Raw genomic sequence first — 27,333 nt, forward strand, 5'->3', positions numbered from 1 at the left:
TCCTAAGTGACCTATCTTATCTAAGATTAATAACCAGTCACCTGCTTTACCCCATGTATCTATCGCACTAATAATCACTTTTAAGGGCACTTGCTTAGCCGTTCATTGGAATGCTTTGCCTATGGAAATGGCATAGGTTTGTGAGTTGTATGTAGCCCAAGCTTTACAAGGACCTACACCTACATCTGTGTGTCTCTCATTTATCTGGATATTACAGGCTGCTGGAGTGCCTGAAGCATCCTTAATGTGTTCACTTTTGTTTTGATGCATTGCTTTGTTAAGCTCATCCATTCTCCATTATTTATCCTCTCTGGCTTTCCAATCTGGATAAAAGGATATATCATGCAAACGACAGGTAGTTTGGAAATGAATGTAGTTAAAAACGTACATCAAATGTGGACATTTACGCGCTAAGTCACTCTGTGCACCTGCCAAGATTCATATATTCATATATTAAAAGGAACTGATTCTTACCAGAATTGGCACAAACATTTTTATCATATACCACACAGCAAATGGACCACACAAAGTGACACTTCTCTGCAGTTGGAGGGAACATGTACCTGTTCTTTTCCATTGATCTTCCCTGCTATATTGTTAGATAAGGGAATTGTGCCTTAAGCTCAAGTGGTAAGTCTGGAAAATAAACAGCACAGTGCTCTCATTGGGGGTCCTTTATCCACTGCACTGGCGTTTTGTAAAATGGGACGGTGTCAAAATAAATTTTCCAATGCCTCAGTGGACTCAATTGATGGCACAAGCCTCCTAAATTAGACACTTGAGTGCAGCGAGGCAGAGTGGCATTAACAAAACATGGCGATACCACACGGACTAGTGTCTACCGTATTATTAATATATAAAGTAACACATCCCACAAAGAACAGATATAATGCCACCTAGACGAATCAGGCAATCAAATAGTGGGTTAAAATAGTGGGTTAAATTATATCCTGAGCAATAAAAGGTCAAAAGGGTTAGGAAACAATACCAAAAATATGCAGACACAGAAAGAACAAGGGGAAAAGACAGTAAATACTGGAAGTGAACCCATGTTTGAGGGTCGTTGAACAAAACAAGAAAACAATTACTGCATATTTCCACCTGTGTGAAAAACTGCTGAGTATGAGCAACATGGGACCAGAAGAAGCAAATGGGTGAAACGGTGGTGAAAAGGACAAGTCAGTCTTTGATTATTGACAACAATTCAATCCTTGAGCTTTGTTATTCCCCGCAAAGCACTGTGAAGGTCCACCTGTACGAGGAGTTGAAGGTAGCTCTGAACAAGGGCTGGCTAATGAAGTAGGGAGCTCTGTGCTAGAAGACCTAAAACCGGTCAGTCATCTTCCCTGCGGTTATCTAAATCTCCTAACTTGGTACTTGAGTCAATGTAAACATCAAGAGAATCACCTCAAATTAAGGAACAGCAACAACTGATATCAACACTCCAATTTGCTACCAAAATACTGTTGAAGCTATGTGGACAGATCCAGGAGTTTCAAAAGGATAATGGTGCAATTTTGATGAAATTGCGAGATAAAATTGACTGCCAACATTGTGTTGATTCCGCTAAACTTGAGCCACTTGGACAAGAGATATAGGATCTGGGGACGCAGCCGCAGACATTGGGGGATATGAATATTGATCAAGATAACTCACTGCTATGTGTACATGATTTCAATAAGGAATGATCAGTCAGCGCAGTGTCAGTGTTACAGCTACCAGGAAACAATGACGTAAGCTAAAAAAATTGGAGGCACACAAGCTGCTAACTAAGAATAATGTTACAGTTGGTAATCACAAGCAGGCAGCAGTAGAACCAATCCAAGTCCCAATCATAACTAATAAGAAAGTAAACAAGAAGATAAAGGGACCTCGGCGAGACAACAGAAAAATGTTGGAATGCTGATGAATTGGCCAATTAAACAACCACAAGTAAATACAAATGATGCAGTAAAAAGGAACATTTCTGATGATCTCTCCGGGCAAGACTCTTGAGCCCAATTGTCTGGTGATGAAATGGGTATCCTTTCAGAGGACAAAGCATCAGTAGAGCGGGTGCAAATAGTGAGTATGGAACCCCAAAAAGTGGGTAGGTTGGACATTGGCCAAATCATTTACAATTAGAAATATGTTCCTGATAAAAAGCACAAAAGAATAAACAGGTCTGATTTTTAAACCTACTACACTCTGTACCATCACTGCATATTTATGATTCATTCGACTTCTATTGCATAGATCCTATTGATGAAGAAGACACACTTACATCACGTGTGTATTGTTACAGAGCGGAGACTGTGGTGGCAATGAGATCACAACAGGAAAGCTTTTTAGTTCTGGGATATGATCTGGATGTGCCATTTATCTCATCTAATTTGTTAATAAATTTAAAAGGGGCAAAGCCCATACAAAATCTGCAGCCTATAAATATAACAACTAGTTACCCGAAGGCTGAAGATTTGCAACAGTTTCTGAAATGGATTGCCAGTATGGAGCCTAGTAACAAGATGAAGAAGGCATGAGAGACGACCATAGGTATTTGGAACACCCAAGGTTTTGGCCATTGGACCACATGGGGGGTCCTTCATATTGCGGGGGGAAAAAGACATACTTTTGCTTCAAGAAACTTGGCTTATGAAAAAGGTATATATCAATGGATATAAGACTTACCAGCAGGTCGCAAGCAAGGGCACTATAGGTTGTCCATTTGGCCTCATTTTGGTGGGAGTGAAAAGTAGTATACCCTCCAGAGAAATAATGCCTCCTATAGAATGCTCAAACCTGGTTGCAATGGCAGTTCTTTTAAGAATAGATTCTCAGCCTAGGAGAATGTTAATTATAAATGTTTATAATCCGTGTGATGGATCGGAAACTAAGGACACTATTGGTACAATATACTCTATGTTTGCGGAGTGGATAAGTAACACAGATCAAGGTTGGATCTTGATTGCTGGGGATCTCAATGCTCATTGTCTAGATCATGGGTGCACAACATACGGCCCGCGGGCCAATTGCGGCCCGCCATGCTGTTTTTTCCGGCCCGCGAGGCACAAAGACTTTCCTAATGAAGGGCGGCCCGCATTCAGCATCGGCCGCCCTCCATTAGGAAAGTCTTTGTTGTCTTCCGGGCCGGACAAAACACTAGCCGTCAATGGCTCAGCACACACGCACCACGTCACTCCTACGAGCCACGTAGTGCGTGTGTGCTGCACCAATGGAGTGCCAGCACTACGGCTGGCGTGGCCAGTAAGGCTTGATGCCGGAAGGAATTTCAGCCTTGCTTGCAACGCCAGCCGTAGTACGATTCCACTTACCTCGCCAGCGTTCCAGCTTACCTGACTTCCAGCATGTCTCCGGTAAGTGGTCTGTGTGTTTTTGTTTGTGTGTCGGATCTGTTCTGCTGTATGTTTGTGTTGTGTATGTTGAGATGGGGTGGTGGGGGGTGTGTTGGATGTATATGAATGTTTGTTTTTGAGTGTTTGTGTTGTGTATGTTGAGATGGGTGGTCGGGGGGGCGTGTTGGATTTGTATGAATGTTTGTTTGTGAGTGTTTGTGTTGTGTATGTTGAGATGGGGGTGGGAGGGCGTGCCGGATGTGTATGAATGTTTGTTTGTGAGTGTTTGTGTTGTGTATGTTGAGATGGGGGGCGTGTCAGATGTGTATGAATGTTTGTTTTTGAGTGTTTGTGTTGTGTATGTTGAGATGGGGGATGGGGGGGGCGTGCCGGATGTGTATGAGTGTTTGTGTTGTGTATGTTGAGATGGGCGGTGGAGGGGGGCGTGTCGGATGTGTATGAATGTTTGTTTTTGAGTGTTTGTGTTGTGTATGTTGAGATGGGGGTGGGGGGCGTGTCGGATGTGTATGAATGTTTGTTTTTGAGTGTTTGTGTTGTGTATGTTGAGATGGGGGGTGTCGGATGTGCATGAATGTTTGTTTTTGAATGTTCGTGTTGTGTATGTTGAGATGCATGTATGGGTGCATGCTTGAGAGTTTTTGTGCTGAGTTGGGGGGTTTGGGTCTGTAAGGGTGCATGCTTGAGAGTGTGTGTGCTGAGTTGGGGGTGGGGGGTTCGGGTCTGTATGGGTTCATGGTGTATGCTTGAGAGTGTGCGCTGAGTTGGGGGGTGGGGGGTTCGGGTCTGTATGGGTGCATGTTTGAGAGTGTGCTGATTTGGGGTGGGGGGTTCGGGTCTGTTTGGGTGCATGTTTGAGAGTGTGTGTGCTGAGTTGGGGGGTGGGGGGTTCAGGTCTGTATGGGTGCATGGTGTATGCTTGAGAGTGTGTGCTGATTTGGGGGGTGGGGGGTTCGTGTCTGTATGGGTGCATGTTTGAGAGTGTGTGTGCTGAGTTGGGGGGTGGGGGGTTCGGGTCTGTGTGGGTGCATGTTTGAGAGTGTGCTGATTTGGGGTGGGGGTTCGGGTCTGTATGGGTGCATGTTTGAGAGTGTGTGTGCTGAGTTGGAGGGTGGGGGTTCGGGTGTGCATGAATGTTTGTTTTTGTATGTTTGTGTTGTGTATGTTGAGATGCATGTATGGGTGCATGCTTCAAAGTTTGTGTGCTGAGTTGAGGGGTTCGGGTCTGTATGGGTGCATGTTTGAGAGTGTGCTGATTTGGGGGGTTCGGGTCTGTATGGGTGCATGCTTGAGTGTGTTTGGGGCATAGTGTTTGGTTGGGGGTGAGGGAGCCATGGGGCATAGTGTTTGGTTGGGGGTGAGGGACAGGGGGCATAGTGTTTGGTTGGGGGTGGGAGCCATGGTGCATAGTGTTTGGTTGGGGGTGAGGGAGCCATGGGGCATAGTGTTTGGTTGAGGGTGAGAGGGGCATGGGGCATAGTGTTTGGTTGGGGGTGAGGGACAGGGGGCATAGTGTTTGGTTGGGGGTGGGAGCCATGGGGCATAGTGTTTGGTTGGGGGTGAAGGGGCCATGGGGCATAGTGTTTGGTTGGGGGTGAGGGGGCCATGGGGCATAGCGTTTGGTTGGGGGTGAGGGGGCCATGGGGCATAGTGTTTGTTTGGGGGTGAGGGACAGGGGGCATAGTGTTTGCTTGGGGGGAGAGGGACAGGGGGCATAGTGTTTGGTTGGGGGTGAGGGGGCCATGGGGCATAGTGTTTGGTTGGGGGTGAGGGACAGGAGGCATAGTGTTTGCTTGGGGGGTGAGGGACAGGGGGCATAGTGTTTGGTTGGGGGTGGGAGCCATGGGGCATAGTGTTTGCTTGCAGGGTGGGGGACAGGGGGTATAGTGTTTGGTTGGGGGTGGGAGCCATGGGGCATAGTGTTTGGTTGGGGGTGAGGGGGCCATGGGGCATAGTGTTTGGTTGGGGGTGGGAGCCATCGGGCATAGTGTTTGGTTGGGGGGTGAGGGACAGGGGGCATAGTGTTTGGTTGGGAGTGGGAGCCATGGGGCATAGTGTTTGCTTGCGGGGTGAGGGACAGGGGGCATAGTGTTTGGTTGGGGGGTGAGGGACAGGGGGCATAGTGTTTGGTTGGGAGTGGGAGCCATGGGGCATAGTGTTTGCTTGCGGGGTGAGGGACAGGGGGCATAGTGTTTGGTTGGGGGTGGGAGCCATGGGGCATAGTGTTTGGTTGGGGTGAGGGAGCCATGGGGCATAGTGTTTGGTTGGGGGTGAGGGGGCCATGGGGCATAGTGTTTGGTTGGGGGTGGGAGCCATGGGGCATAGTGTTTGGTTGGCGGTGAGGGGCAGGGGGCATAGTGTTTGCTTGAGGTGTGGGGGCCATGGGGCATAATGTTTGGTTGGGGGTGGGAGCCATGGGGCATAGTGTTTGGTTGGGGGTGAGGGGGCCATAGGGCATGGTGTTTGGTTGGGGGGTGAGGGACAGGGGGCATAGTGTATGCTTGGGGGGTGAGGGACAGGGGGCATAGTGTTTGGTTGGTGGTAGGAGCCATGGGGCATAGTGTTTGGTTGGGGGTGAGGGGGCCATGGGGCATAGTGTTTGGTTGGGGGTGGGTGCCATGGGGCATAGTGTTTGGTTGGGGGTAAGGGGCAGGGGGCATAGTGTTTGCTTGAGGTGTGGGGGCTATGGGGCATAATGTTTGGTTGGTGGTAGGAGCCTTGGGGCATAATGTTTCGTTGGGGGTCAGGGGGCCATGGGGCATAGTGTTTGGTTGGGGGTGAGGGACAGGGGGCATAGTTTTTGCTTGGGGGTGAGAGACAGGGCGCATAGTGTTTGGTTGGGGGTGGGAGCCATGGGGCATAGTCTTTGGTTGGGGGTGAGGGGGCCATGGGGCATAGTGTTTGGTTGGGGGTGAGGGGGCCATGGGGCATAATGTTTGGTTGGGGGTAGGAGCCATGGGGCATAGTGTTGCACTCCAAGAGTGAAAACAATAATAAAGCTAAAGCAGGCACAGTTAGGAGATGTACATCCTTTGCTTTTTTGAGGACACCTGACTCAACGAAGGCCATACTCCTCTTGGGCAACCCAAACAGCAAACTATAGCAGTCCAAAATAACGGAATGTCCAATCAAGGGTCAATAAAATATATATAATTTAATTAAACAGACGATATACAATAATTACATTGAAATAAATGATAACAATGGAAAATGTGTAGTACAAAATGTAAGTTTGAAATGCAATAAAAATCGTTACCCCTCAAAAACATATTCTTTTTCCGTGTATTTAATACAAATTGGGGGTTGAAAAAGCCTCCTGACATGTCCCGCCTACCGCCCCGCCCACTTTTACTTTTCGGCCCACTATAGCCCTTATGTAAGGTACTTTCGGCCCTCTGTCAAAATCACTTGTGCACCCCTGGTCTAGATGATCCGCTGGAGACTGAGTTGGAGGTATTTAACAAACAGTCATTGAGGACATTTGTGAAGTCAAATTCTTGGGGCAAAAGTTGGGTCAATGCTTTTAAGGAGTTCTGCGTATTGATGGTTAATGGTAGAATGCCCGGGGATGTACTGGGTGAAGTGACTTGGGTAAATGGAAGAAGTAGGTCTACACTTGATTATGTTTTTGTTGATCCTGATTTAGCAACTATGGTTAGAAAATTGGTGGTTAGGCAAACCGAGTATAGTGACCATGCATTTATCACTGTATGTTTGTCTGAGGTTGAGAAGGAATGTGAGAAGGGGATGTTAGGGGATGTTAAAGTAAATGTAGCAATTATGTGGAGCGTGGGGAATATTAGGCACATCAAGGCTCATATTGCTAGGTTCCATTATATTGATATTGCTAGGTTCCATTATATTGATATTGCTAGGTTCCATTATATTGATTGGGAGGTGATTCAGAATGAATCAGCCGATCGCATTAAGCTCTAGATCAGAGGAGTAACTGAAAAATGTGCGGTCCTGAAAGGTAACTATTATTAGCCGAAGGTAAAGATGACACTAAATGTTGTGACGAGAGATGATGGATGCAAAGCGGGCTATGAAGAGAGCACTTCAATGGTTGGCAGGGATTGCTATGGGGCAGGATAGGGAGTTAGAATGGTCCCGTGGCATTAGAAACCAATATAGGAATTGGGTCCAAAGAAGGAGATTCTAAAAGTTAAACAAGGGATGGCAGAAAATGACACAGGTACTGGCCTATGGTGATACTAGATCAATATGGCAACAATTGAATACCTTTAAAGGTGGGAATACAAAAAACCCTATACAAGCAGGTGAGTGGGTGAATTTTGTTTCCAAGCAGTTTGATACGGGTGTAGAGAGCAAACTGCCTTTGCATATAATGAAAACTAGAAACCCGCATATAAAATATGATGTAGAAGTCTTCGAAAGGCTAATAAAAAACATAAGCTATCAGGGCCCCGGGCCGAATGGCTTGGCCAATATGTTGCTAAAATATGATCCTAGTTTTTGGGCCTCTATGTTGGAATGACAAATTGACCATGTTGTTACGTTTCGGAATGTACCCAGCTCCTGGTGCACCTCCTTGTTGATACTTGTGTACAAATCTGGCGATCAACAGGAACTGATGAATTACTGGCTCCTGTCGATGCTGGATGTAACCGGTAAGCTTTTTGCCAGGGTTTTGCTAAAGGCATTACAAGAATGGGTGCATAGCCATAATATCCTGGATAACATGCAATGAGGGTTTAGGGAGGGGAGGTCTACAGTCCACAACCTAGTTCTGATGGATTATCTTATGGGAAGAACCAGAGGTAGGGGAAACCCTGTGCTGTATGCAACATTTATCGATTGTCATGCTGCGTTTGACATGATAAATCGTAACAGATTATGGGCAAAAATGTCAAAATGTGGATGTCCTGAAGAGTTGTTGACTTTGTTTATGAGCTGGCATGCCAATACAAGTGTTATGCTGAGGTTGGACAGTGGTGGGGCCTTCACAGCCCCTCTAGTAACTGATAGCGGCGTAAAGCAGGGGTGTGTGTTGGCCCCACTACTGTTCAACCTTTACGTAGCTGACGTCCCGGGAATCATAGGGGGTCTATCAAATTGCCCCCCAAAGGCAGGGGAGGTGCACATTGCTAACATATTATATGCTGATGAGGTTGTTTTATTGGATCACACCGGTAGAGGTATGAATACCTCTCAGGGGGCTCTGGAGCTATATGCAGTTGAAAACGAACTTTTAATAAATCTGAAGAAAACCAAGGCAGTTCAGTTTCATGCCAGGGTGGTACCTGGTATTTTGGAGTAACTATTGAAGAGAAGGTAGGCTATGAATACTTGCTGAAAGAAGGGAAAAGACAGGTCCGCTGAAAAGAGGGGTTCGCTCTATTTTAAGATAGCAAAAGATCCTAGGTGTACTGTACTCATGGCACTGTTCCCTTTAATTGGGCAAATTGGTACTGCCAACAAAGGAAAAATCTGGATTGAAGCTGTCTGTAAGGAGAACTTTGAGCGGTTATATTGGACCCCTGACCAGAGCCAGGACCTAACCCCTTTAGTACGTAGGTGGAAAGTAAAACAGAGGACCTCAGATTGGAACGTGAATTATGTGAAATTACGGGAGCTAAAACATATGGGGAAATATTTTAGAGTATGCATATGTACCTAACGCCGCAAAGATATCTGATCATCTGCCCTGCTGAGAGAGTGCGAAGGTTTGTGTTGTTGCTACGAATACATTGATTGCCTGATTTAAGTTTTGTGGGCCCAAGAATGGGGATAAAAGATAAAGGGCCTCATTACATGGAAGGCGGTAAGGGTTAACGGTCTACGGTAAGGGTACAGTCTCCTCCCTCAGAAACTGGTGAGTACCCATCTGGAGCTGTCTTAAGATGGTTTACAGACACTTGACGAGTACCTTTTTGCAAGAGGCAGAGCTGGCAGAATGGCGGTAGAAGATCCTATGAGGATCCGTTAACCCTTACCGCCTTACTACGAGGTCCCTTTGCGGGGCCCGACCTTAACGGCTGGTGTAGACCCGCAAAGGCCCCTTGACGCAATTAGCTCCTTACCCATTCCCTATGGGGCAAGAATGGGGAAGGGCCATGGAGAAAGGGGGCATTTCCGCCCCGCCAACCTTGGAATGGGGTGGTAATTCTCCTTTCCTCCATGGTGGTACCGATATGGTACCGGCGGCAACCATGGTGCTAATAGCTAATTTACCGCCTACCGTGTGTCAGCTGTTATGGGATTGTTGCTTAATCACAGAAAATGCTGCAATGCACAATGCACTTTTTAGAATATGGATCACAGTTGCTGATACATTAGGGATGGAAAATGTTTAGGAAAACCTTTAATGTAAATATGTTTTTATATTAATTGGTTTTCAGTCCTGTGCATGTATAAGTCTGTGGATTTTAAGGTTTTGTATTTTTAAATATTTTGTATTTCATGAATGTATATTAATATCATATGAAATTTGTATGTGAAAAGTTTCTTTGAAACTAAATCACATTAAAAATTAAATAAAAAACCATTCCAAATCATCTTCAGGATCTAAAAGTGCTCCTTCAGTAAGTGCTTCCATATCAACCCTTAACATGTTCATATACGTGTCAGAAGCATGAATTTCAGGGGACATTATCCTAGACTCATCTATCGCAGATCATATCTGTACCTGGAGTTGCATGCTAGGCCCACTATAGGTTTTATATTGGTGCATCCAGGACTGACCTAACTCAAGAGGACATAGGCTAATTTGTCTTGAGACTCCACCCATTTCAGTCTGTACCTCCCTCTTGTGTAGTCTAAGACAAGCCTAAAGTTGACATGGTCATCTGTCTGCTGGTTATATGTATCTCTAATGGAGTCAAAACTTTTCCTGAGGTTAATAGGACAAAAAAGTGAGAAGACTTTTCCACAGCAAAAGATACAACAAAATGACTGTCCCAACGACGATCTTGCATTCCTTGAACCACTTTGGATGTTTCAAATCTTCCAGGATTGATCTTGCGCTTTGCTTTTTTTCTGCCTTTATTTCTGGCTCATCTGTTCCAGAAAGATCAAAAATCTGTTCTGAGGTAGAGGATGATTCTTGATAGATCGTTATCATAGTGATGTCTTTTTTTCTTGCCTGCTTGTCAGGTTGTTCAAGACAGAGAGTCTCCTCCCTCAGAAACTGGTGAGTACCCATCTGGAGCTGTCTTAAGATGGTTTACAGACACTTGACGAGTAACTTTTTGTAAGAGGCAGAGCTGGCAGAATGGCTGTCCTTGAGACAATGAACTCCAGTACCATCACAGGAGGTCTGTGGCATTGACCATGTATTTCTCTACCATGTCCTTTCTCAAGCACCCAGTCTCCAGGCTTCAAGGTGCTGTATGGCTTGCCTTTTTTGCTGTCACTGAGGTATGTCTCCCTCAGAACAGATTGACTCCCTGAGAAGATGTGTTAGAAGCAGCTGGTCTGGCCTGGTGAGAGAACTGGTGTGATTGCATGAGCCAGGCACGAACATAGGAATGCTAAACAGCAACTCATTGGGGTATTACCCTTACAGTGAGAATGGTGTGGAAAGTTATTAATGCTATGCTGCACTAATGGTACATGATTAACCCAATTACCTCCAAAAGATACGTTGCATTTAGTCAAGGCTTGCTTCACTATCCCATTCACTCTCTCAACCACCCCATTAGACTGTGGCCTGAATGGGATTGAGAATTGCAAGCAACATCCCCAGCTTGACAGGGCTTCTCTGAAGGCTCTGCCAGAAAAGACTGGCCCATTGTCAGCTTGGAGTAATTTGGGTGCTGTCATGGATGCTAAGGACAGCATTCTTCTAGAGAATGAACCAGGTAAATATAGTGCACGAGTCTACCACAACTAACTAATATCTGTATTTGTGTGCTGATCTTAGAGGCCTATGTGATTCATATACATGGATTTAAATGGCACTGTCACCTTTGCTAGTGTAACCTCTTTCTGGAATTGTACACTATTGTTTGCAAGCATTTGGCGCAATTCGCTATGTACTGCTGTACATCTTTTCTAAGCCCTGGCCACCAATATCTGTCCTGAAAGAGCTGTGTTGTAGCTGCCACACCAAAATGGGTTGTGGATACACTTGCATGTGCTGCAGAAACTAGTTTTAACCTGTCCTGCTTATCTGCAGTATCCTACCAATAGGACCTTCCTTTGGCCTAGGGATAGTGACTTTTACTGTGTTCTCTCTTACACTGTATGTAAGCTGATAGCACCCTTATGATTAGATACACCATTTCTAAGAGTTCATTTAAATCGTCATCTGTACAGTATATGTCATATACATATGTCCAGGATTTCTGAAAACCCTCTAAAAGGGATTGGATTATTTCTGCTTGAAAATATCTGTAGTTTTATACCCTTGTGAAACAAAACTGTTTTCCTCTGAATGGTGTACTTGTAGCTCTTTTGAACAGCCGACAATGCTTCATAGGTGTTCACCGAGTATTAATCAACCCCTTCTGAAAAGGCTGACTTAATTCTCTCTTCCGCCTAGAGCTTCCCTTAACATAAAGCCTTATTCTGGTTAAAGTCCACCTTTTGATATATTTAACTCAGAGCAAAATAGTGCCCCTATTTCTTTTTTGTTCTCCCCCTTGAGCTGTATTATAACAAGTAAACATATTGTCCTCAAACACTTTTCCAGTTGGAGTAACAACTTCTAGTTGTTGATGCGTTGGAATGTATCTTAAATGTTCCTTGTGTTTTTCTCTGAGTATAGGAACCTGTGTGCCAGAGTCCAAATGTACTATTGGCCAATCCTCTATATCTTTAGTCACTGGTATTATCCAGTGAGTCTAGTGTAGTACGTTTGCCATTGTCCATGTTTAAAGCTGCAGTTGGCTTCCTTTCTCCTCCTACGCCTTCGCAGGCTTATGCTCTCCCTTGGGTGCTGAGCCTTGTTTCTTCTCTTTCTGTGAAGAAGGAGGATAGTCTTCATATCTGTGCCTTTGTGGTTGCCTAAGCTGTAACCTGTGCCTATGAGGACTGCTCCTGCCCTCATAGGATCTTCTACCCCAACTAGCTCCTGGTTTGGGGCTGGTACTATTCCTCTCTATAGAACCTGCTCTCTCATGATAAGTTTCACTCTGTTCCTCTCCTATGTTGAGCAGGCTGGAAGCATGCATCCATCCCTTTCAACCTCTAGCTGAGAAGGTGCTTCTGCCTGGTTTCCCTGTATCAGACTTACCAGGTAGGTTGTGCCCGTCTAGTCTGATTACTCTCACTTGACAGGTCTTTGGAAGACTTCTAGTCTCACCGATTCCCCTTTAATAAGTGGCATAAATGCACCCTCAAGCATGGGATAATTTCTTCCAGGTATGGATAATCCTAAAGTCATCACTGCTTCGGCTCAATTTCTCTCCCAGAATGGAAATAAATACTGTAATTAAGGGAGTCCATATCAGATGATGGTATAGCCAACTGTACACTGAAACTCAGCTGGTACAGTGTTCTATGGGTAGACTACAACCTGCTGGCATTATGATTGCTAGAGCCCTCTGCCTCTGTTGAGGAATAACTTGAGGGTAGGCTGCCTGAAGCTAGCTCAATTTAGTGCAATACCATTTAGGATCTCCTCATGCTTATTGGGACAGAGACCTAACAAAGCCGAACAAAGCCTCGAGGGTCTGAAATGGAAGTGCCCCTTCTTCTCCTGCTAAGAATGGTCTAGGTACTACAGCTGTAGCCCTCAGAGCCTTCAGCACTACAGTTTGATCACAAACAGTGTCAAAGTGTCTCCGCGGAATGCCATAGTGTTCTCTTATGTAGCAATCATGTGCCTCCCTATTTGGGTGATACCTAAGAATGTGTTCCAAGGTTAACCCTGCCATATCAAAAGGACCATGCCTGGGCCTGGTAATGGGATATGTCAAACCCCCTTGAAACCAATTTTAGTGGTCTACCTGCTGAACAGCTAACTCAGAATACTTATAAGGTGCATATTGTATTTGGGCTAGGTCCCTCCTAATGGGTAGGATGTTGAACCAGCCCCATGCAGGGACGTCATTTCAACAAAATGCCAGGGGTAGCGGAAGTGACATCACACGACCCTTGACCCCTGATGACATCACAGGAACTGATATCATTTGACCCTACCCCGAAGTGATATCGCGGGAAGCGATGGAACACGAACCTTTCACCCGTTGCCAAAACAGGAAGAGACATCACAGCATTGTACAGTACGAAAAATATGGTTACAATATCACTATAATGTGATGTACATTTCATGCAAGAATGGATTGCCATATGTAGCGTTAAGGTCAGTGTGTATAGGCCCATATTACCAAATTACTGTGAATGCAAGCAGACGTCCATGACCAAATGATAATGATGTGTTACTATATAGCACTTACACTTAAGCGCTTTATATAGAAAAAATATACACCCAATATCACCCAACCTGTCTTGGTACTCATTTATCGACCTCAGAAGGATTAAAGGCTGAGTTGAGGCGTTTAAGAACAGACTAAATCAGTGACTCACCCCCTGAAGTGTGCCTGAAATAAACCTTTAATGAGTTTAGCAATTATTGTACAGAATTCCAGAAAGACACATTATTTGGTTTCCTATTCTTTCTTATTTAGGGTCAGTGCTGAAAGTGTTAGACTTGTGGCACTCCTGTTCTTATTTGTCTTATTATTTTTTTTTTAAAGGGCCTGAACATGAGAGCCAGCCACTCCAGGACCTTGCATTACAAAAAACGAAAAAAAAAAAAAAAAAAACCCGAAATGTTTTTTTTTTATTTCTTTTTTTTTAACAGAGGTCGCAAGGGAGACCACAGAGGTCGCAAGGGAGACCTCAGAGGTCGCAGTTGCGACCTCTGGCGACCCCCAAATGACGTCCCTGGCCCCATGGCTTAGTGCCAGGTGTATTCATACATACAAATAAGGTCTCCCCTGGCAATCCCCCAGGCACAGCCACTGCCATAGTGAAATTAGTGTTAACTTCTCTAACACCTCCTTCCTGTAGCCAGCTAGTTACTGTATGGCAGTATTTTTAAGATAAAGCAACATCGACATGTGGGTTAGCCATTCTAGTAACTCTTAACTTGACTGCTTAAGATTGCTTGCTCTTCACTAGAATATGCTTTAAAGAATGTGTTGCATCACCAGGCATTTAGCAACCCTCTTAGCCCCTCTTCAGTAACTATGTAGGGAGAATACATTTGGGTGTAGGATTGTGGTTTTATGTAGATTGTGTCCCTTCGTGTTCACCAAATGACATGACTTGTATCACCTCTACAACCAGAGCCATACCTGTGTCCCAAAGGGAGTATGTTAGAATCAGCCCCTTTCTCCTTCAGGAGGGGTTGCAGTAGGTACAGAGGTAGAGAAAAAAAGCAGATACCTGTCACAGAGCATCAATAAGAGAATGGACAATGTGATGAATCCTGCAGGTCCCTCACTAAATCCCTGCCTAGATCCTCCTCCCATGTGACCAGGGAAAGACACCCACTTCCTGATCCTGACTTTGGGGGTGGTGCTCACAGGAGCATCACCTGGGAGGAGACAAGGCTCAGGGTGGTGAGGAGATCCTGTGCAATGAGACACTGTATTTGTCTTTAAAGGGGAAGAAACTTTTACATGTGCCAAGGCATGTAATGCCTTATTGTCGTCGTGATTTGTCTCATCCACAGATTGAACATTTTAGTTGTGGACAAGGATAATGCAAAATCCCTAAACATCTTAGGAAAAGAAAGCCAGCCTGAGACTTAGAAATTACTCTCACTCCCAGAGTCACAGTGAAAGGAAGTCTGTTAAAAAGGACTTAAATTAACTGCCTTTCCCTTATCAAGTAAACACTTGTGATGTTTCTTTAAATGCATTTAGAAGAAATAAACCTGAGTTTAAAAGTAGAAAGCAGACTAGGAAACCTAATGTTGTTGGGGACTACAAGTCCCATTGTTCCCTAAGTACTGGGACGATGAAGAGGACTTAAGAGCAATGTTGCAGGAGTGGTGAGCGTTTTTATGCTAACGGCCCACACCTGAGGGAAGCATAGAGGTATAAAAGGCCCCCTCGGGTGCAGGTCATCGGATTGAGCAGTAGCAGCAGCAGAAGGAGAGCATGTTAGCTGTACTCACAAACATTGGGGGAAAGAGTTGACGCCAGGACCACTGTAGAGCAGATTCAAACTGCGGGTCCTGAGAGGGTCTTTTTCCCCCTAAATCCATAAAGCAGAGGTTGCACAGAGGGAAGCATGAAGGAAAAAGTCTTTGCTTCATGTGAACCAAATTGCAGAGACTGTGCAGCGGGAAGCGTTCAGGGGACTGTGGCTAGGAGTGAGTGTGCAGCAGAGGGTCTCAGGAGCAAGTCAAGCTGCGTGACTGCGTGGCAGGAATGAAGGCAACTTCAACAAAGAAGTGTGTCCATTTGAAAGGAGTCAAAGTAGTGGACGTCCTGCAGCATGCAAAGGGATCGAAGACGGAAGTCAGTGAGTTTTAAAGAGCGTTCTAATCTCTTGCTCAAACAAAGGCAGGCAACAGTATCAAAGGAGAATCCCTCGTGTGTGTGAAATTTTTGTTAACCCGACAATTTATTTTCAGACAATGAGTGTCATTCCTAGTGTGTTGGTCATGATATAAGGGTGCCAGTCGCACCATACCGGAACCCTTTCTGGACTGCCACATTCCAACTCTGTCTTCCGGTGCCAGTCCTTCCATGTCCCCATTACCATGGAGTCCTCTTGGAATCCATGGGAATGGGGACTTACACTCTCCACTGCCTGATATCCCGGGCCACCGAGTCTTAATGCACTGGTGGCACTGGGATATCAGGCGGTGGAATGGTGTTACGAGTTCAGCGGCAATCCGCTGGTAACACCGGCGGGTTACCATCGAACTCGGAGTGAGGCCCAATGACTGCTACAAAAGTAGCATTTGCGTATGAGTGAAAATGCCTGAAAGGTACTATCTGAATATTAAACTGATGAAAGCAACTGAAATACTGATCATGTGTGCCTAAAAGTGATTCTAAAGTGGAGGCTAACAGAAGGATATTTTTGTAAGCATTAGAAAACATTGTAGCTTTGAACTTTACTGACTGAACTTTAATCTGTGAGTTCCAGGGAAACAACATGCATTGCCCAAAGCCAAGAGTGGTGCAAGCATTGTCTAGAGCCAAAGAGACTAACAGTAAGGCATGCCACTGAGCTAATGGGGCTAATAGGAAGAGAAGGGGTGAATGAAATGTCTTAAAAGGGTAAAGCTTGTAAATTGTGATTGTTCCATGAAACTGAAGCTGGTATAAAAACTCACATTGTCAAAGCCAAAAGAAGGAAAGGTAGATTTACATCCTTAAGGGTATTTTGGTTACTGGAGTGGCAGAAAGACAAAAGTGGCAAAGAGGTTGCCCTTCTGGAAGGTGAATGTTCAGAAGAAAAATGCCTTGCTTACATGAAAGTGTTGAGGAGCATTAATGTGAATCTTGTCTTTTCTGAAAAGTTGTTGAAAGCCACAGAATTGCAAACTGCTGAAGCTGTGCTAAACATTTGGTTGTCAGTAGATTTAGAACTTCAGAAGCACTGTTGATTGTGTAAAACTCTCCTGCAGGTGAGAAGACCTGCATGGTGAATCCTTGTAGCAATGGGCTGATATAAGAGTAGCCCAGGTGGAAGTGGAAGTGCTGTGAAGTTATCCTGACAAAGATACCAATTGTAATTGATGGTGTTGAAAGGCGAGCTGAGGAGAGTTGATATTCAGAAATTGTTTTTCATTGACATTTATAAGTGGCAACAAATCATCCTGACCAAGAATATCATTGTTGCTATTTGATGACCTGAACATGACTATTCAATGAAGAAGAAGAATCGTTCTCTTGTTGAACACTGGATCGATAGAACTTTATTTTGACAAACTGAAGGTGCAAAGAACTAAAGTGGAACTTTATTACAAACCCGGATTTCCTTGTTTCTTTTTGTTGAACATTGGAACTGAATCCAACTTAAAACCTCGCGAAGGGGAATCCTCCAAAGATACATAGATAGACTGTGAATCTACTACCAATACAGTTGTTGTTGTGAATTGCCATATATTTTCTTGTGTATTTTATTTACAAGTGTTTTCTTTAGCTTAGGTTAGGCAGGGAAATGCACATGAGGGCAGGAATAGTGAGGTGTTTATTGAAACTTATGATTTAATAAAATGGCATATTTTGAGAAATCATCTAAATGTTGTCCGCCTCACTCATCTATAAATGACTGATTTACTAATGTAATTACATTTATAGAGGGACTACTGTTAAGCCGGCTACCAAATCATTCCTTATCCAAACAAGCACAAAATACTGAAAGACAACATGCTGAAATATACATAGTTGCACCCTTGATACACTTAAAGCACACGTTCATGAAAACATTCTCAGTATAGAACCCTCAATGAATGCTCTCACATCCTCCTGAAATGTTCATTTCTTTTTATTAGAAGAAAAAAGTAATACAAAATAATTGCAATTATCATTGTGATTATTCATAACACACTCAATATAATAAAGGTTACTAATTAAAACATTATGATTATGTTGAAGCCTACAGCCCTTCTTATAATGAATCTGTAATCTATGTAAAGATTTACTAGGAACGCAATTCTAATGAAATTGGCTCTCGCTAAAATGCCTCATATATAATAATGACCCCTCAATTGAAATGTCTCTTACAATACCTTGCCTTTAATACTTCTTCCCTTTCTCAATGTGATGTCAAAACAGGTAAGAGTATCTCTCATACTCACACCACTCCTCTGTAAGAGTAGGGAGTTAAAAGCTGACTGCCTGAAGCTGGGGGGAGGCTTCAGTTACACAATCCCAAAAATCATGAACAAATCTTCAATTGTACACATAGCTCTTCCACCTTTTCATTTTCATGCCTTCCTGAGAACCTTATCTATCCCTCGCCCTTATCCCAATTCTACCAGACTAAGCTCCTTCCTACCACTACTGAATATTCTATCAAACTCCTCCATTGTCCTTTGGCAGGCAAAAGTGCTTCAACGCCATGAGCTATGGCAGTAGGTGCTATACAAATGCAAGATAGCAAAACATAACAACACACTGTGGCAGACTCACACATATGACCAATGCGGAGCCAATAACATGCTTTGTTTCCTTAAGCATTCTGCCCCGAAGCACGAACCTACGTACGGCTTTAGACAAAAAGAAAAAATGCTTTTGGTAACTATGACCTTACTGAAGAAACCTCTTCCCACCACCTACCCCAATAAATCGCAGCTCTTTTACTTGCTTTTCAGGGAATTGTTGCAAAACGGGTACATTTCAGATTTCTGACATACAACCCCTCTCAAATGTTGTTTGGGCCCTCAAATTTTTTGGCAACCATTACATAACTAAATGAGGAAACCAGAAAATTAGAGGTTTTTTGTTCACTTTTCAGGGAGGTTTTGCAAAAATGGGCAAATTCGAGTTTCTGTCATGCAACCACTGCCAAATGGTGTTGGGGTCCTAGGGAAGTAGGTAGAAGGGCTTTGCCGCCTGTGTTTTTTTGGGCATTACTTCAACATGCCCCAGCTCACCATGCAGTGAGTAAATTCCAGACATACGCCCTAGCGTCGTGAACACCTTTTCTCCAGCTAAGCTTTCGACGCTGCAACCCTTAGAGTACAGTTGAGTCCCACGATAAATTAGGCCCAATTGTACACATAGCTCTACCACCATTTCCTTCTCATGCCTTCCTGAGCACCTTATCTATCCCTCGCCCTTATACCAACTATCTATCTCACTTTGCTCCTTCCTACCACTACTGAATGTTCTATTATACTCCTCATTTGCCTCTTTTACAGGAAAAGGTGCTACAATGCAATGAACTATGGCAGTAGGCGCTATACAATTGTAAGATAACATAACATATGCCCAGAGCTCATCAATATGTTCTCCAAGAACAGCCCTACAGATAAGGGGTGTATCAGCCACTTTTACTCCCTTAAAATTGCCAAATACTCCCAAAAAATAAAAATAGGGAGTACACCTATCCCCAAAAAAATAGGAAATAGACGCACACAAGCCTGCATCCCGGTATACATCTACACAGCTCCATGGATAGGGTTGGAACAGTAGTACACAGAGTGCAGAGGAAGAAACTACTGATATTACTGAAGGATTGAAGTGTGAAAAATGTGCATGAATAACGCAAAGAAGTGTTTATTATAAAACATTACTGTTTTACAGTTAAAACATATTTTTACTCACTTATTAAATACTCCCAATGGCAATGGCACTTAACATTTTACTCCCTAAAAAATCCTTTTACTCCCAACTTTGAAAAATAGGGAGTAAAATACTCCCACTGCAAAATCTTATCTGGAGCACTACCTGAGAATATGTTTACACATTCTGAAGGAATATGGAACATATTCCATGATCAAATACTACAATACTGAAGGTCTGTCCTCCTAGATATCCTACAATATTTGACCATGAGCACCATATTAAGAGTGCGTCCAGTAGTTTGGGAATGAGCCTAGAACATTGTTTATTATTTACGAAAACTTCAGGGACTATTTACATAAACAAAACAGCGACTGGATCCCAGCCCGGAACCTATTTTTACAGTATTCTCTCATGTACCATAAACAAATGATAACCTGCCCCAAAGCCCAAACTGCACAGAAAACAGCAAAGAATTGCTTAATCATTCATGTATGCACAATACATAAATACAATTCAATTGCAAACCGGGCCTCATTTTACTAAAATGCGGTCTACAATACATATGTCTAACATATGCCTACCTATCTAGGGTCCATGTGTGCCCTAAATATGTATAATTATTATAAAGGAAGGTTCATTTCAATAATTCAACTTCTTTGCCAGATAAACAGATGGCATATGCTTAGATAGTGCTGAAGGAATTGACCTAACCTCTAATCCATATGCATTCAAAATGTCATTTTTTTATTGAGAAGTTCATCATAAAAAATCTTAAGATGTGTAAAAACATCAACACATAATCTAAAGAGCATTTGTAAGTAAAACAATGAAATTCTTATTTTAGACTCTAAACACACAACATAAAAATGTCAGAGCTGACCCTGTTCATCAATATCAGCTCTGTACACTTCTTCCAACCCCTACAAACACATGTTTCTTTCCTAGTGGGCTAAACAATGCTGGACATTCCTCAGGGGCTGTACTAATGATTTTGTACATGTACAAGATGAACTAAAAACAGGATGTTATTTTGTTGTGTCATCAAAACTCTTCCTAGAAAATTCTTAAACAAAATAGAGAAGCATGTCTTAGTTTCTAAATCATTTCTTAAGCCTCTTCTCATATAGATATATACAGTGTTACATATCTCTAATACGGGTGTACCTGGATAAGAGTTCTCTGGTCACCATTCGCTTTTAATGCTATCCAAAAATCGCCATCATTGCTCTGTGATTTTATGCTTCACCAAACTGCTACTCTGAAATAATAAAAACGCACACAAGGGAGGCCTTTAGTCAGGCAATATTTGTAAAAAAGGCCAAAATCTATAGGTGTAGACTAATTTGTTCTAACCTATAATGCTCTTTTTCTGTAACGCAAAGGATGGCGACATGGTAGATGTAACCACCTTCCCAACCTATATCTTAATGCAAAGATCCCTAAAAATCTCGACATCACTGGATGAAAGTCCTTCTTTAGAGGAATTATTGATGCTCAAACAAAGGTTGCTTGTCACCTGTGTCTCCTGCAGATCCCTAAGTGATTGTGGATTCAAGTACATCAAGTACATCAATAGTTATCTTATTTTGGGAGTATCTATCATACATTTTGATATCGATAAATTAGAGCGGTCCTTAAGTATACAACACACTACTAATTCAACATTCGTGTAATCCACAAAACAACATGGCCGCCTTTTAATATCCAACGTGCCAATGTGATGCCGTCATCACGATACGGCACAAAGTGCCGCGAGAAAAGTAAGTAAATATAAGCATTGATGCTGTCTTACATATGTTCATCACAATTTCTAAGGACACTATTATTGCATAATGTGTTATCTGTAAGGAAAATAGAAGGCATATGAATATGGTTCCATTGATAATGGCCTAGTTGCATATTATTATACATAATTGTCCCGTACGAAAACGTGGTTTGGATCAATTCATTCATAAGAAAGTATGATTCAAGCCACTACAAACAATGTCTCAATAAAGGCATGTTTCTTACATAGGGCCTCATCGGGGGTTGGGCATAGCTGCAAAAATGCGCTGGTAACTCTATTACCACTGAATTAATGCTCCACCCAATCCTGAGTTTGGTCGGAAGGTAGCAGATATACCTCCAGCTTTGAGCTGAGGTAAATCTTACCACTTTCCGCCCATTTGTGGTGATATTAGCGCCGGGGCTAATAGCACTGATACTGCCCCAGGGGGTCCTATGGACTCCTAACAAAATGGGGAGTAAGAGCCTTACCACAACTCAGGATCTGGCACTAAAACCGCCAGACTGAGTTGCAGTAACGCTATTTGCATCGGTGGTATCCCGGCGGATTTACCACCCGGATACCGCCAAACTTCTGATGAGCCCCATAGTTTAATTTTTGCGTGACCGGTAAGAGGCATATCCATCTAGTTCCACTTCACTGATAATAACCGTGTTCTTCAAAGTGGAGACATGTTATTATACATATTTATCCGATGAGAAAACCTGGCCACTGCAATTTAAATGATGGGGTCCTATAGAGAAACATAGGGGCTTGTAATAGGTGTCTTCCCGATATTAATATGATCAGAAATGGATAGGAGTAATATACTCAGGCTTTGAGGAATGTGACATATTGGACCTATTCTGAGATTAAGCTGAGAGATCCCTCTTGTGTTATCATGAGCATGCTACCAGCAATTAGGATTTTACACTTTTAGTAATGTAGCTTATTAAGGTGGGCGTATGGCTGGTATTGTCACACACAGTAATGTACTACAACATACGCATATATAGATGTTTTAACAAAACTGTGGTACAATACTACATTTCCAGCTATGTTTTCTCCATACAGTTGGACCGACAATGGAAAATGACATGACCCATCAACCACTGGAGATGTAGAGGCACATTATTGTGAAACATTGTGCCATTCCACATTTTTATTCAAACCTATGATGTAACTTCTGGTTTTGAATATAAGTGTAACGCTCACCTGATTCCCGTAGAGGCGCCGGTCTTGACTGGGCGTATACCGTATCTTCAAAGGTGATGTGTAACACACGGCTGGCTCTTTGGGCTGGACCTCTGTGCACTGTATGTCTGACTCGAAGGGTAAGATGTCTGCAGATAGAAAATATGGGATTAAGGAACTGGGTTATTGAATGTCTCTCTCTTCTTCCCTTTCTCTTCTCCTGTAGAACCCCAAAGGTTAACGCTCTCACCTTAGGTAAGTGAACGCTGTGCTCTCCATCTGCCTCGGGGCAGGGTGCTGTAACCAGTTTCTTCACTGGATAAGGGGAGCAGGCCTCTTGACTTCAGAGGACTGCTGTCCGTCGTTTACTGCACGAACGGTAAGTTTCGAGTAATTCTAATGTCTTTAAAGTCTTTAGTAATGATGTCTCTTGTTTTGCAGGGTTCCGGCGATGGCGGATGACGGGCTGAAGTGAGTTGAAGATGGAGCCCGTGTGATGAATAGAAGCGCCTGGAAGCACGTAAGTAAAGGCTTGTTGCCTGCTTCACGATGCGCTCTAACTGTCTTTTTATTTTGCAGGTACAAGTTCGGAGCGGCTGCAGGGTGCCGGAATACCCACTGGGTTAGATGTGGAAAGGAGTAATGGCACGTGAGTATTAAAGTTCCACAATGTCTTTAAACGCACCTTGTTTTGTCTTTCAGATGCGGGATGTAGCGCCGAAGGCCTCCGGAGCGTGCGAAGAGTTGGTAAGCTTTTGTCTTTCAGATGCCGGAATGCAGTGTGAAGACCTCCGGAGCGCACGAAGAGTAGGTAAGCCTTTGTCTTTCAGATGCCGGAATGCAGCGCGAGGCGTTGGTGACAGCCGATGGACCAGGTAAGTGAAGAGCTGTCACTGAAGACCGTAATGCTAACCTGTTCTTTCTTGTCTTTATAGGTGTTGCTGAAGACTGGATTCAGGATGGTAAGCCTTTTTCCTTAGGCCCAGGATCAGATGCAGAAGACACGATGAGCGTTCTGCTGCAGAGGATGCAGAATAACGCAAAGCAAGATTCATCCATCGGGTGTGGTTTAAATAGCCTCCTGTAGTGCTTAGGTGTCTCCTTCCACAGCCACGCCTAGGTAAGAAAAGAGTTCCTGCTTTCCAGAAGAGTTCCAGTGTTCTGAATCTAGGGAGTGGCTCCTGCCCCACCCAACAGGAAAAGTAGTTCCAAACAGAAGAGGATCAGAGGCTCAACTGGCAGGCAAGTAAGCAGCATGGTCTGCTGCAGGTAAGTCCACCCAAGCATTATGAGCCCGGCGCTTCCAGCGCTGGGACTGGGCATATTTATGAGCCTGGTGCCACTGGCGCCAGGACTGGGTCCAAAAGGTCCCAATTGGGACTGGTTGGCACTCGGAACCTGGGTTATGGATCTGCTTCCAAGGGAGTTGGGAAAACCCTGACCTTTTGGAAGCAGAGATCATGACAGTACCCCCCCTCAAGGCCCCTCCCAAACCGGGCTTCTCCGGGGGTTTTGGCTTGTCAGGAAATGTTCGGTGAAATCTTTTGATTAGGCGAGGAGCGTGGACATATTCAGCAGGTTCCCAGGATCTCTCTTGGGGGCCGTAGCCTTTCCAGTCAATTAGGTAAAATAGTTTAGATTTGGAGATCTTGGAGTCCAGAATGCTTTTGACTTCAAACTCGAGTTCTCCATCAACTAGGATAGGTTTTGGAGATTTAGTTAGTCGGGTTTGAGGTTGCACGGGTTTTAATAGAGAGACGTGGAAGACCGGATGTATCTTCATGTGCGGGGGCAAGTCCAACTTGACCGCTACTGGGTTTACTATGGTAGTGATGGAATAGGGACCAAGGTATCTTGGGTTGAATGTGCGTGGCCCTTTTAGAGGTAGATATTTGGTGGATAACCAGACTTGATACCCTACTTGATATTGAGGGGCTTCCTTCCGATGTTGATCTGCTCCTTTCTTGTATTGTTCTTTAGCCCTTTGAAGGTAAGAAACAGCTTCCTTAAAGGCTTGGGTGATTGTAGAATGCAGGTAGTCTAATGCTGGTGTTTCAAGATCTTGGCGGGGATCCAACTCCGAGGTTCGAGGGTGACTGCCGTACAAAAGAAAAAACGGGGTTTTCCCAGTTCCCGAATGGACAGAGTTATTGTAGGCATATTCGGCTATCCAAAGGATGTCTTTCCAAGTTTTTTCAGTTTGTTGCAGCATGCAGCGTAAATACTGTTCCAGAGTTTGATTGGTCCTCTCGGTTTGTCCGTCGGTCTGAGGGTGGTGACTGGTCGATAGTCTCACATCAATTTGAGCCAACCGACAGCAACTTCGCCAAAAATGAGAAATAAATTGACTACCTCGATCCGAAATTAGAACCGAAGGAAAACCGTGCAGTCGGACGATGTTTTCGAGAAATTCTCGGGCCAGAGTTGCTGCTGTTGGCAAGCCTTTGAGCGGAATAAAATGCGCCATCTTGGAGAATAAGTCCACGATTACTAGAATCGTATTGTATCCGGAGCATGGAGGTAGATCGGTGATGAAGTCCATAGAAAGCGTATGCCAAGGGCGAGGTGGGATGTCAATAGGGCGTAAGAGGCCTGCTGGTCTTTCCTTTTGACTATTGTTTTGGGCGCATACTCCACAGGACATTATAAAGTCTCTGATATCTTTTTTCCAAGACGGCCACCAGAAGTAGCGCTTGATCTTTTCTGAGGTCTTGGCCATACCGGGATGTCCTTCCATTAAAGAATCGTGATAACAAGAGATTACTTTTTTCTGTAAATCTGTGCTGGGTAGGTATAATTGTTCTTGGAAATACAATAAGTTGTCCTTTACTGCAAAGTCCTTTCCCTGCAGATGCCAATTCTGTATGTCTGCTGGAGTTACAAGTTGCCTGGCTTTATCCTTAACTTCCTCTATGGATTCTGTGGCGATTACACCCAGAATTCTTTGTTCGGGAATGATTGGTACAGGTTTAGGGTTGATCAAGTGTTCTTCCACTCCCATCCGAGAAAGGGCATCAGCTTTACCGTTCTTTGTACCAGGTCGATAGGTAATTATGAAGTCAAACTCGGCAAAGAATAATGCCCAACGGAATTGTCTAGAGGATTGGGCTTTTGCGGGTTTCAAATATTGCAGGTTTCGGTGATCCGTAATCACAGTAACGGTGTGTCGGGCCCCCAGCAGATAATGCCGCCAAGCCTTAAAGGCAGACTTGATAGCCAGAAGTTCCTTGTCAGTAATCGTGTAATTGATTTCAGGAGGCGAGAATTTGCGGGACCAAAATGCCACGGGATGCAACTGATTGGTTACCGGGTCCTTTTGTGATAGAACTGCCCCCATGGCAAGGCTTGAAGCATCAGTTTCCACGATGTAGGGGAGTTCGGGGCGAGGGTGTTTTAAGATTGGTGCAGAGATAAATTTAGTCTTCAAATCCTGGAAAGCTTGTTCCGCCTCGGTAGACCATTCAAAACGTTTGTTTTTCTTTAACAAGGCAGTGATAGGCTGGACTATTCGAGAGAATTCGGGGATAAACCTGCGGTAAAAGTTAGCAAAGCCTAACATGCTTTGCACACCTTTTACGGAGGATGGTGATGGCCATTTGAGAACTGCATCGACCTTCTTTGAATCCATACGCACTCCGCCAGGTGATAATATGAATCCCAAGAATTCAACTTCAGTCACGTTGAAAACACATTTTTCCAACTTAGCGAAAAGTTTGTGTTGACGCAATCTTTCGAGGACCATTTTCACGTGTTTCCGATGTTCAGATTCCGATGAAGAATAAACGAGGATGTCGTCAATGTAAACAACAACACACACATCTATGAGCTCTCTGAGGACATCGTTCATAAAATATTGAAAGGCGGCCGGGGCATTGCAAAGTCCGAAGGGCATGACCTGATATTCAAATAGCCCATACTTGGTGCGGAAGGCCGTCTTCCATTCATCGCCCTCTTTTACTCGTACCAAGTGGTAAGCTCCTCTAAGATCCAGCTTTGTATATATGCATGCTTTTCTGACTTGGTCCAGGAGTTCAGGGATCAAAGGTAACGGATATCTATTCTTAACGGTGATCTGGTTCAGGGAGCGATAATCTATACAAGTTCTAAGGTCTCCTTCCTTTTTTGGAACGAAGAACAAAGCTGAAGAAGCAGGGGACTTAGAAGGACGAATAAACCCATTTGCCAGGTATTGATCCAGGTATTGTCGAAGGTGAAGGTTCTCAGGCTCGGTGAGGGCATAAATTCTACTACAAGGAGGAGTAGATCCAGGTATCAGGTCTATCTGGCAGTCATAAGACCTATGAGGAGGTAGAGAGTTAGCCTGATCCTTCCGGAAAACATCTTGGTATTCTAGGTATTCGGGAGGTAACTGGGGAGTCTCTGAAGAAAATGCTGCCAGTGCAACACCAGGTGGAGGGTGACAAGTAGAGACACATTCTGGAAACTGGACCGTTCTTGCTCGCCAATCGATCAGAGGATTGTGTTTCTCTAACCAAGGTATTCCTAGAATAATCTGAAACTGAGGGGCCTTGATCACATCGAACACGATCTTCTCATGGTGTCCATCTTGACTTACTAGCGTCACCTCTTGAGTGGTATGCGTTACTGGCCCGGAGGCTATCTCCGTACCATCCACCGTAGTAATGACGTCCTTTACAGCCTTGGGACAAAGAGTTAGATTCATCCCCAAAACCATTTCATGATCCACATAATTGCCGATGGCACCGCTGTCGACGTAAGCTTCAATTGCATGTAATCGATCCGGATTATCAGGGCTAATGAGGACCATAGGTATCACGAAATGCGAGGTCACGGAACTGGTTTTCACGCTCGGCAAGAGGACCTCTATTCTTGT

This window comes from Ambystoma mexicanum, chromosome 1q, assembly GCF_040938575.1.
Source record: "Ambystoma mexicanum isolate Mex_15411 chromosome 1q, UKY_AmexF1_1, whole genome shotgun sequence".
Taxonomy (NCBI): Eukaryota; Metazoa; Chordata; class Amphibia; order Caudata; family Ambystomatidae; genus Ambystoma; species Ambystoma mexicanum.